Source organism: Euprymna scolopes, chromosome 14 (genome assembly GCF_053919585.1).
Source record: "Euprymna scolopes isolate OS-2025 chromosome 14, ASM5391958v1, whole genome shotgun sequence".
NCBI lineage: Eukaryota > Metazoa > Mollusca > Cephalopoda > Sepiida > Sepiolidae > Euprymna > Euprymna scolopes.
Window position 1 is genome coordinate 75,408,807 of NC_136495.1, and position 12,233 is coordinate 75,421,039.

The 12,233-nt window shown below is 34.8% G+C and overlaps 1 protein-coding gene and 1 long non-coding RNA gene across 2 annotated transcripts in view; one reads left to right on the forward strand and one right to left on the reverse strand.

Moving 5' to 3' along the window:
* The window catches only part of LOC145293098 (ionotropic receptor 25a-like), a 322,383-nt gene that overhangs the window by 161,395 nt on the left and 148,755 nt on the right, over nucleotides 1-12,233 (forward strand). The gene's annotated exons all lie outside the window — the stretch shown is intronic.
* LOC145293099 (uncharacterized) overlaps nucleotides 5,049-12,233 on the reverse strand; it is a 199,416-nt gene continuing 192,231 nt past the window's right edge. The window contains exon 3 of the long non-coding RNA XR_013869662.1: nucleotides 5,049-5,177. This is a non-coding gene — a long non-coding RNA (uncharacterized LOC145293099). The remainder of the gene's footprint in view (nucleotides 5,178-12,233) is intronic.

A 12,233-nucleotide genomic window follows, 5' to 3' on the forward strand; every position in this document is an offset into this window, starting at 1 on the left:
TAATAAAAATCGAAGGTATCTGAATTTTCACAATGATTTACGTTTACAAAAAGATATGCATATAAAACGTTTTTTTACAGAAATCTGCAAATAAAAAAACAAAAATTCTACAACTAAATATTAAGATATTTTTAAAAAATCGGAATCGGTAATTGCATCAGAATTTAGAATTTATAACAGAATCGGTAAGTGTATCAGAACCAGAAAAAACATTGGAATCGTTCCATCAATACTATATATAATTTCTCCGCATCCAGATAATCTTTATGGAATGCTTCTAAGACAAAAAGCACCAGACAGAGTACAGAACTTTGATGTACTTTAAGCTTGTTTTGTTTCATTCACTAATGATTTGTTATTTCCTGAAACATATATATGACTAAATCACTAGCTAAGATACAACCAGAGTGTTTATTCAAAATCTCTCAGTTTTATTTAATTCTTTGAAAATTCATTACACCTTTGTGGGGGCCTTTCCTAGTCTCACACAAAAACACGCGTTCACATTTCAAAGCACTTTTCTTGTCATATACATACGCGCACACGTACACACAAATAGATATATTCACGTTCGCGTATATACACTCACACTCACGTGTATACACACACACGCTAACGTACACACATGTACTCACATACGCGCACACGTACGCACACATGGGCAACGTCACTTCCCCTTTCAAAGGAAATCCCCATATGCGCAAAAGACCACCGGAAACAACTATAAAAGCAAGAGAGAAGCTGTTTCCAGTCCTTTTTCGGACCAGCTCTCGAGCTGAAAGGTTCGGCGAACCAGCCGCCTCCCTTTTGGGAGGCGCTCGCCCGCGCGTCACGCCCCTGCTACTGTATGTGTGGAGGCATGAGTCAACAGACAGTACGTACACCTTATACGTTTTCTATCTCCATGGCCTGGATTTACTTTTTCTCTTTCTCTCTCTACAACAATAGACTTTCCTTTTCACCAGTAAACAGCGAGAGACGCACGCCCAATTAAACGCGTGTTGCACCCTTTTCTTTCATTTGTTTCTTCACGAAATAAATACTAGTTCGTTTAATTCCAGTAAACGGGTTGTTCGTTCCTTCCTCAAAGCAATTCATTTTTCCTTTCTCAATGCAATTAATTTCTCCTATTTTATACGACTGGGGGATATATATATATATAATATATCCACCAGTCCACTACACTTTATAAAAATTTAAAAACCCTATTCAGATACGTACAAATTCTGTTATCCCATAAACTACAGCATAAGAAAGCTTCGAATTATTCAGTCATTGGTCAAATATTGACAATTATCATATTTGAAAAAAGTGGGTACTTGTGCATCTATTTTATCGCGATAAAGCTGAACTTTTACGAACATTTCCGACCATAAAACGAAAAGAACCGGGATATTTTGAAACGCTTAGCCAATCAAATTTAAGTATGATGAAACGCCTAGTCAATCCAATTAAAGTATGAAAAAATACTTAGCTAATTAAATTAAAGTATGACGAAACGCCTAGCCGATCAAATTCAAGTATAATGAAAAGACTAGCCGATCGAATACGATAAAAAACAATTTGTTAACAAAGTTAAGAGAACAGTATTCGTTAAGCAATTTATGCACAAGAATTTAAAAACATGAATTTATTGCAGCGAAGTGACAAACTACAGGTTGTGAAAAAGGTGAAAAAATTCGGCCAAGAAAAAACTTATTGGCAAAATTAAAAGTTCTCGACCATGCGAGTATCCTGTCTTCCCCATACCATTCTTTGTCTCAATGCGTTTCGTCATATCCCGGTTATTTACATTATTGGTCCGGAAATGCTCGTGAAAGTTCGACTTTAACATAGATACATAAGTACCAAAAAAATTACTAGCAGGAAGACCTGGCGTTTCTCGAAATTGAATGAGAATAATTTCCACAAATTTTCCCACGAATTTTCTGATTAATTACAAAAATGAATTACAATTTTCTGATTAATTACAAAAATGCCCTGGAAAAGTCACTTCTGATTAATTATAAGAAGAATGTTTCATTTTTCAATTACTATATTTAATGTTTCAAAGTTTTAACATTACAATAATGGTCTGGAAAAGTAACTTCTCATTAATTACTAAAATGCACAGGGAAATTTACTTCTGATTAATTATGAAAATTCACGCAACAAGCATAACTATCACCTCACCGCCACCACCACCACCATTACCACCATAACCACTGCCGGCGCCATCAGTTAGTTATTGCCAGCCTGTGTGTGGTCGATGCAGATCACCACTAGCATCAACCGCCATGAACACTACCGTCGCCACGAACATCATCGCCGCCACCACCACCATCACCATAACTACCGCTACTGCTGCCACTACATACACCAACACAACGTCCACCGCCACGACTACTGTCGCCACCACTGCAACTGACACTGCCGCCACCACCACCACCATCTCTACTGCAACAATCACCGCCATCACCACCATTGCAGTCACAGCCACTGCATCTGTCACCATCACTGCTACCACCACCAGTATCGCCGCCAACAGCGCCGCCTTTACTTCACCACCTCAATTAGTTGTTGGTATTCTGTGAGGGTCAATTAGGGCCAATTTTGGGCGGTGTCCTGGATTTTTGATGTTATGTAATTAATTTATAATAAAGCAGTGTATACATTTGGAAAAACTGCAGAGTCATCTTCAAGAAATGACGTTTCGATGGTGGTGATTTAAAAGTTCTCTAGAGGCTTCCAGTGATTACCAAACCTTCTATTTTAGGCAGAGCTAGGGGGTAGTATCTGTTTTGTGGTCACAAGGTAATCTCCCAGGCATTATCTCCTCTGTTTTTGTTTAGGCGGGGGTGGGTGGGGAGAATATTGTTCGGTTTTGTCCTCTCAATGCAAGTCTCCCAAGAATTATTTTCTTTTTCTTTGCTTAGTAATAGAAAACATGTGGTATCCGTAACTATATGAAAAAAAACGTGTAACAAAAAGAAAATCTTACCTGTGACGTTCATAAAAGTTACTGAAACCGAACCGCAAGGCGAATCATCGAGTAGTATAACTTTTAAATAATAAATAGGGTGCTTCTGCAGTAAAGCACCCATATGAAAAACAAACTCTTAGATTTAATGTACGGAAAAGTTAGCACAACAGAAAATTACATAAAATAATCAAGTATTTTCATTTTTAAATAAGAAATAAGGTACTTGTACAGTATAGTACCCATATGAAAAACAAAGAAAGTCTTACCTATGACGTTGTGTAAGTGACGTTATGTAAGTGATTAAAACTGAAAACCACGTAAAATCATCGGGTAGTATGACTTAAATAATAAATAAGGTTCTTCTACAATATAGTACCTATATGAAAAACAAACTCATAGCCGTGGCGTACAGAAAAGTTAGCACAACCAAATTAACGTAAAATAAGAAATAAGGTACTTCTACAGTAACCGACACAAGAAATAGTGTAAATAGTACCCATATGAAAACACACGGAAAATCTTACCCGTGACGCCCATAAAAGTTTTTAAAACCAAAATTCACGTCAAATCATCGAGTAGTATGACTTTTCATTGTTTTCTCATAACCACTATACAAGTATCTTGTTTCTTATTTAAAATACTATACAAGTACCTTGTTTCTTATTTAAAATACTATACAAGTACCTTGTTTCTTATTTAAAATACTGTACAAGTACATTGTTTCTTATTTAAAATACTGTACACGTACCTTATCTCTTGGGTAGAAACTGTACAAGTACTTTATTTTTCCTCATATTGTTGTAAAAGCCGGTGGATGGAACGGAAAATGTATAAGGAGTCAGTCATAGAAATGGCTGAAGCAATTTACGATCTAAAAATCACTTTATTTCATCCAACTCAAACATTCAATTTCATAATGAATTAAGAATATTTATGTTATGAAATATATATGTTTGCAAGTGTTTTCATATCATCTGCCAACATCTTACATTTTTATTTTTTCTTTAACTAAATCCCACCAGACTTTGTTTAGACTCAAAATTGTCGGAGTTTGGTCAAATCGTTGAACTTTGACCCCTTAACAGCCAAATTTCTGACCGAAAACCGATCACAAAGATTTTCCCAAATCTCAGTACCCTGTATATCAAATTCTGAGTCTGTAAACTTCAAATTGACAGAGTTATTGCGTAGGGAAATGTCACACGCACACACACGTTCATTTTTATATACTAGCATTTCAGCCTGGCGTTGCCTGATTCATTTCTTATTCTTACTGGTATGAAAAAATTGCAAAAGTTGACACGTAACATGTTTCTATCAAATCTTATTACTTATATGCCAAATTATCAGATTATCAAGAAAAGATTGTGACATTGTTATTACTAACTGATTTACAAGTCATCTAATTAAATTATAATCTCTAGAATAAATGATGCCTTACTTTAGTTCTATTTCTTGTAATAATATATCTCAAGCAGTTCTCCATATTTGGCTAGAAAAATATTTATTTTTTAATTTACGGTCTGATCGGAACTAATATTACACTGATTATTCTATTGAACGACATTCTATTGTTTGTTTATGTGATGATGTTTTCAACTACCGTGGAATTTCCACTGGTTCTGCTAGTAACCATAATAAAAATTAATTTGTGAAACAATGTAATTTTTGCACATATTAATCAAACTGTGAACAAACAAGCAAACAAACAGGAATACGGATTTATTATAATATATATAGATGTGAACATAAATTTGTTAATGAATTTCTGCTTTAGAAAGCGCACAGAAACGTGTGTGTACGTGCAAACATTAGTGTGCATATAATTTCAAGGGTTTATACGAGTTCTTTTCAATGGTTTATGCATAGCAATATTTGTCTTGACGCAATACACCTGCGCCCTTAAATGTTCAAGTCTATTCAATGTTTACATGCAGTTTTACATGTTTATTTCAATTATATTCTATTCTTTCTCTCTTCATAAAGGATCAAGGAAAACATGGACAAATTAAATGAAAGAGATTGCAGTGTATCGGACTGGGGTGGGGGTGGGGGTGGATGTAATAAACTGTAATGCTTATTTGATCTTCTGTGTAAATGGAAATCCTCAGTTTCCAGGAGTGTTTTTAAGTGTCGCCCGTCATCTTCATCAAAGTCAGGATCAATTTTATATGAATCGGAATCAAAGCAGCATCAGTCTGCATCTTTTGTTCATCTGTAATTTAGGAAGTAAAAAAAAAAAAACATAAAAATCTATCTGATCCAATCACCATCATATGAAAAGGATACTGCGCCTTTTCTTCTATCATGTACACATAAGTGGCAAAAAAATACACTGTTTGCAAAGCAGATTTCTTAATTGTTATTGATTCATGTTTAGAACACGTTTAACCTGCAATAAATTAGACCTATCCTTTTTGATTCATGCTAGTTGTTTGAACATCCATTTATACCCAGTTTTATGTGTACTAGCACGCCGCCCAGCGTTGTCCGGTCGTAAAATACGTTTATAATTATAATATAATTATATAAGTAACTGACTGACTTTCTCAAGAATGCATTTTAAAGAAGAGTAAGATATTGCAGATAAAGTATATTTTAATAAATACGAAATGATAGATTCTTCAGATTATATATATATACTAGTAGGCCGCCCGGCCTTGCCCGATCATAAAATATGCTTAAATATGATATTTTAATTCATGCAGATTTCGTATCTATTATTATAAAGCAAATTTTCTATTGATTATTATATTGCACCCAATATACATTAGCCTGGCGTGACCCGGTTGTAAATACGCTTAAATATGATATTATAATTTATTCATATTTCGTACTTATTATTATAAAGCAAATTCTCTATTGGTTATATTGTACCCAATATATAGTAGCACCTAACACATTCCGTTGCAGTGCATCTGACGTCACTATCTTTAAAGTAAGTAAACAATATCTGCTTGTATTTTTAAAAGTTGTAGATTTTTTATTATTATTATTCATCATGTGTTTTTATCAAATGATATCACTTATTTCTCAAAGTGTTTGGTAGAATTCGCAGGTATTTGCTAAGTACTAGCAAACCGCTCGGCGTTACACGATTGTAAAATACGTTTAAATATGATATTTAAATATATGCAAATTTCGTACTTTTTAGAGAAAATTCTCTATTAATTATTATGTTGTACCTAATACATAAGTTGTTTTAAAAATATGACTTGGGTACCATCCGCTAGAATCAAAACCAAATATTTAGCCCACCAGCGGTATTCGCTAGCACTTGCCCTAAAGATATACAGATATAAAAACTTTAAAAAATAACACAGTTAGACGTATATTTGCACGTGGGTAATGGATACAAATTAAGTCGATTTACGCCGGCTAAAGTTCTAATTTTCAATTTTGACGTCTTAGCAGCTATTTTTAACGACTAAAAACTAAACTCGAATTTATTCTACAGGTCCGAATCCCCTATATATTAAGTTTCAAGTCTGAGGACTAGTAATTGACAGTAGTTTGGTGGAGCCTGTTCAGCATGCACACACACATATACGTTCACTTTTATGAGAGAGAGAGAGAGAGAGAGAGAGAGAGAGAGAGAGAGAGAGAGAGAGATCGATTACATTTTGCAGAATGATATTAATACACAAGTCATAATTACTGTAAAACTATTTCTGTTTCGTGAATTTGTATTTGGAATCACTGATTTTCTTGGCGTCTCTTGTTTCTCGTTATCAGATCATTTAATAGCAGTAAAAGAGTTGAATCAGCAGGTTTAAGAGTTTATCACGAATTTCAAGCTGATAAACAAACTTACTCGCGCTATCTTAAAAGAAATATTAGGAGTTTGTAATTCTACTCATTATTTTGCCCGTGTGCATATCATCAAGTGGTGTCCTGCCTGGTGCAGGCATGGACGGCTATGACTCCATCTATTTCGCTCTCTCAAGGCATTCGTAAATTCATTGTTGCTCATCATTTTTTATGTTTCCCAGGTATTCAAACTGTCAACCTATGTTTCTTGTTGTCGTTCTGTTTTTTTTCTTCTCGTGATCTTTCCTGTCAAGCTAATCTGTAGACATGAAGACATGAATCTCATTTGCCTTTTTTGTACCGTTCTTATCAAAAACTTTTCTGCATTTGCCTTCTGGTTTGTTTGTTTTTTCTGTCCAGTATATCTTCAAAATTCTCTTTAGGAACCAAGTTTCAATTGCCTCTAGTCTTTTTCTCATGGTGTTGGTGATTGTCCAGCACTCACAACCGTATAATAGATTAGTTCGTAGTATTTTGCATTTGGTGTGTATTTTAATGTTTCTGTTGATCATAATTGATAACAATCTCTTGAAGGTGACTTTGGTTGTGGCTAAGCGACTTTGTATTTTAGTCGTGCACCTTCCATCAAATGTGATTCAGTATCCCAGATATTTGAATTTGTCAACTTGTTTAACTGGTACATTGCGACATTGTAGCTTGCATGTTGGAGCTTGGGTGTTCTTGGATACTGTCATGCTTACCGTTTTGTGATGTTTAAAGCGAGTTCTTTACTTTCATTTGCTTCCACCACAGTATCCAGCATGTGTTGGAGAGTCTCTTCGGATTCTGCTATTAATACAGTATCATATGCATACCTAAAATGATTAATGTTGTGTCCACCCAAACTTATACTTTTGGTGTCCTCAATTTTTCTCAGTATGCTTTCATTGTAGAGGTTGAATAAATCTGGTGACAAAACACACCCTTCACGCACTCCTCTTCTTATTAATGTTTCCTCACTGTGGTTTCCATCTATTCTAACTGTTGCCTTTTGTCTCCAATAGAAGTTGCTCAGAATTCTAAGTTTTTCCCATCAACGTCTAGTTTATTTAGCATTTTAAATAGATCTTCATATCTTACTTCATCAAAGGCTTTTGAGAAATCGATAAAACAGGTCTCTCTGCATCTCTATATATCTTTCTGTCAGCATTGTCATTGTGAAAATGGCATTTGTTGTCCCCTTGTCTGCGACAAATTCAAATTGCACTTCTGATATTTAAGATCATATTTTGTTTCATTAGTATTTTCAGTAGGAGATTCAATGTATGGCTCATCAAGTTAATCGTTCTGTAACATTCACAGTCGGTTGTTCCAAGTTTCTTGGGGAGTGTGTGATGAATTTGGAGATAAGTATATCTGATGGAATCTTTCCAGTGTCATGAATGCTATTGAGAAGAAAAGATAGCTTATTAATGCCGATTTTATCAAGTGTTTCATACGTTTTCATTGGTACAGAGTCTGGTCCAACAGTCTTTCCTTTGTTCATTTCTCTGATGGCATTTTCAACTTCTGCCTTTAAGATCGGTTTGGTAATCTCGGGCTTATTTCCTCTGTCGTCATAAAAGAGATCTTTAATATATTCCGCCCATCTGTTGAGTATGTCTGTTTTATTCATCAGGACATTCCCATCTTTTGATTCTATACAGCTGTTATGAGATTTCTTGCCTGTGACGTCATTGATCTTGCTGTGCATGTACTTTCTGTTATTGTTGTCCTCTCTATTTCCTCACATTACTTATGCCTCACCACACATCTTTATTTCTTTGTCTATGGATTTATGCTTGGCGGAGTCAGCCTTTGCTTTTCATCTTTGTTTATCAAAGATTAAAGATTTCTTGTGTTATCCATTTCTTGCGCTCTTTCTTAGGTTTTAGAGGGATGCTCTCTTCTATCACCTCCTTGATGCGATTCTTCAGCTCTTCCCATTGACTTTTTACATAGGTGATCGCCTCTAAGGCCGAAAATCTTTTAAGTGCCACTTAAAAACTCTTCTTAAGTGAACTTTCCGTCTTTAGCAGTTTGAAATTATAATTTGGTTGATGCTTTGTTTTTTTTTTAAGGCTTTTCAACTTCAAGTTGAATGTGCACACAACAGGGATAAGGTCATTACCACAGTCTGTTCCTGGCCTAGATTTTGCTGATTTGATTGCATTATAGAAGCAAGATTGGATCAAGATGTAATTTATCTGGTTGCGCTGTCTATCGCCTGGATTCATCTATGTCCACTTTCTTCTTGGATAATTCTTACACCATGTATTTGCAATATATTCATTTTCCATACACCATTCCACCAATGGTTCTCCCCTTTTGTTAATTTCACCGATTCCATATGAGCCAACAATGTTTCCAATTCTATTTCTTCAAAGTTTAGCATTAAAAATCGCCCATTATAATCTTGACATCAGATGATTTCAGTTGCTTCAGAGTTTTCTTCACTTTTTCATAGAACATTTCTATTTCTACATCATCATGATTTGATGTTGGCGCATAGGATGCTGATGTCAAAAGGTTTGGCGCTGATGTAGGATAATGCCATGTCTGATATTGGCCAGTCGCCGCCTCTGACCTTTCACCACCAGAGTAGAGCATTTTATAACCATCTGAAAATCTCCAGCTCATTTCCATCTCACCTTTGCAAGTCCTGAGATGTCAATCTTCAGGTGCAGGCTTCTTACATTCCATGTTGTTATTTTCTTTGGTTTATTCTTTGCTGTTGAAGAGCAGTTTGGTGACAATCAGGTGCTACCTGTCTATGATGGTAATCCTTACCGAGCAAGGTGTTCTGATTTAGAACTTTATTCATGCCGTTTCTCAAATAATGAGTTTGATGCATTGTCATAGCTTTCTTTGCAGTTGTACAGACAGTAGGCTGCAGTTCCTTTCTGTCCGAGCAGTGCTCATACTGGAAGACTGTCCTGACTATTGTACCCAGAGGTACTTCTGCTCAGCACAACGGAATATGAAACCATAAACCGAATTATTTCTGTTTGTTTTCGTAATCCATCAGTCACCTTCTTTCCATAATCTCACTTTACCCTGATTGTAGGCTAAAGTGGGTTCTCGACCATGCTTAAGGGTCTCCCACAGACTAATGAAGGAAAGGAGGCGCCTTACTTTTCCTTTGACGTGTGCATATATATTATTTGAATGCGTTTTGTTTTTTTAACTTTATTTCTGTCAAAATTAGAATTTAAATAAAAATGCATATGTATTACTTGGATTCTTCGGACTACATCATTTGAGTATCATTTTCACAGCGTTTCGCTTGATATAACCTCCGACCTTCTTCAGGTGTACCTTTTCGAACTCGGGAAAGTTTTTGTCAAACTCGGGAATCTGGGCAAAATTTCGAACGAAACCTTTTGTTTACTGCTCTCGTTCCATCAACCATGACTGGATAGAGGTCCTAAGTAATTCGCAGTTGTATTGTCTGGTGACCCACACTGAAAATTGAACCTTCAACCTTCAGGAGAATATCACATTTACAATTGATTTTTCCAAGTACTCTAACCACTGCGCCATGAGTCCTTGCGAAATGTTAAAATAACACTCAAGATGAGAACAGTAATCCGAATAATCCAAATAATACGAATAATCAATCCTCATCTCAAAAAATCAGAAACGTAAAAATACATATTTTACATGTTTTTTTTTTTTTTTGTTTTTTTTGTGTTTGTTTAATCTGGGTGCAAAATGTACCAGAATCTTTATAGAAATAATAGGATAGTTATACCAGATAAGCTTTGAAAAAAAAAATCGTGCACAGCAAATTAAAATTAGAAATAAAGGCTTTTGATATACATATACGAAAAATAAAATGTTGGGAAGTTTAAAACCAATGATTTTGTTTTGTAAAAAGAGAAAAAGTTAAAGATTTTTCGACAATATTTCGGAGAAAATGGATCAAAATAGTTTCAGGTGGGTATATTAATGACTGAACTATTTCAAATTTTACGAAGAGAAGGTTACAGTTCTGTAAATTAAACCTGAGAGAAGGGACTATGGGAATGTAAGTAAGGAAATGAAGAAAGCGGGAGAGAGAGAGAGAGAGAGAGAGAGAGAGAGAAAGATAATCAGACAAATAGAGAGAAAGGGAGGTGAGATAAAGAATTCAAAACTGATTAACCATTTCGGTAAACTTTCTGAAAGTTTGCACCATTGCCAAAAAGACTCTGGGTTTGATGTTAAATATAGAATCAAGTTAAAAGTGACTCATATTAAAAAATTCTACAAATAAGAATTTCCCAAGTAGATATTTAATTGAGCAAAATGTTCAAATATATATATATATATATATATATATATATATATATATATATATATATATATATATGTACACAATTCCAGTTACAAGTTCTCTCTCTCTCTATCTATCCATGTCTATATATTCATCCATCTATATATCTACCTATCTTAATTCCAATATGTCCATGCCAATTTATATAACTTATTCTGTTTTTAGCAGTCTGTATATTCGATTCTGTGAGGTCTACCTATCCATCTGTCAATCTATATTAATACTCTATCAAGTTGCAACTATTTTGAACACTTCTGTTTTATTGTTTTATCTTCCTTTCTCTCTAGCTCTCTTTGCCCCCCCCCGTTCTGAATCGCATTTCTTCTTTTTTTCTTGTTAATTCTTCTAAGATATATACTACCAACCTCTTCATTCACTCTTTCCCTCTCTCTTCATCATATAATTACATCCTCCCAGTTTGTTCTCTTAATACCTTTCCTGTTTGTAGTAATTTATAACGCTTTTCGTCCACCTCTCTCTCTCTCTCTCTCTCTCTCTCTCTCTCTCTCTCTCTCTCTCTCTCTCTCATCGCTTACATGTTCTTTTTTAACAGCAGACTATATATAAAAAAAAAGCAAAGGAGTTGGATGATTGACATTAGCAAATACAAATTACATTAATAAAATTAAAATATTTCTCATGTTTTTCTCTGCACACACATATTCACCAAAAGAATAAGCTTTCTTCTATTATACAGATACTTGCAGGGAAAACCTGGAGTTGTCCGAGATTGAACGAGGGTCAATGTTCCATCAAAATCAGTGAAATCGCCCATGTTTTAATCAAATCGATTGATTGGCTGCTCTTATTAGGAACCTCCACGCAGTGTACCGGGAGGAAAGTTCAGATGCCTCATCCCCAATGACTAATTTCAGAAAAAATTGTAGTTTACATTGCACTGCAGAGAATCTACTGTTGATCTTATAAAATTATCTGTAAATAATGGCTTCACTTAAAGTTTAAAATAAGGAAGTCAAGTATCATGGTTCAACTGTGACTTAAACAGAAATATTCATTTCGAACCCGCCTCTGTCCTATTAAAGAACTAACTGATGCTATGAAATTATTTTTAAGTAATCACTTGAATTAAAATCACTCGAATTAAAGTTAAACGTATAAAAATCAAGTATCATGGTTCAATTGCGCTCTAAAAAGAAGCATTCA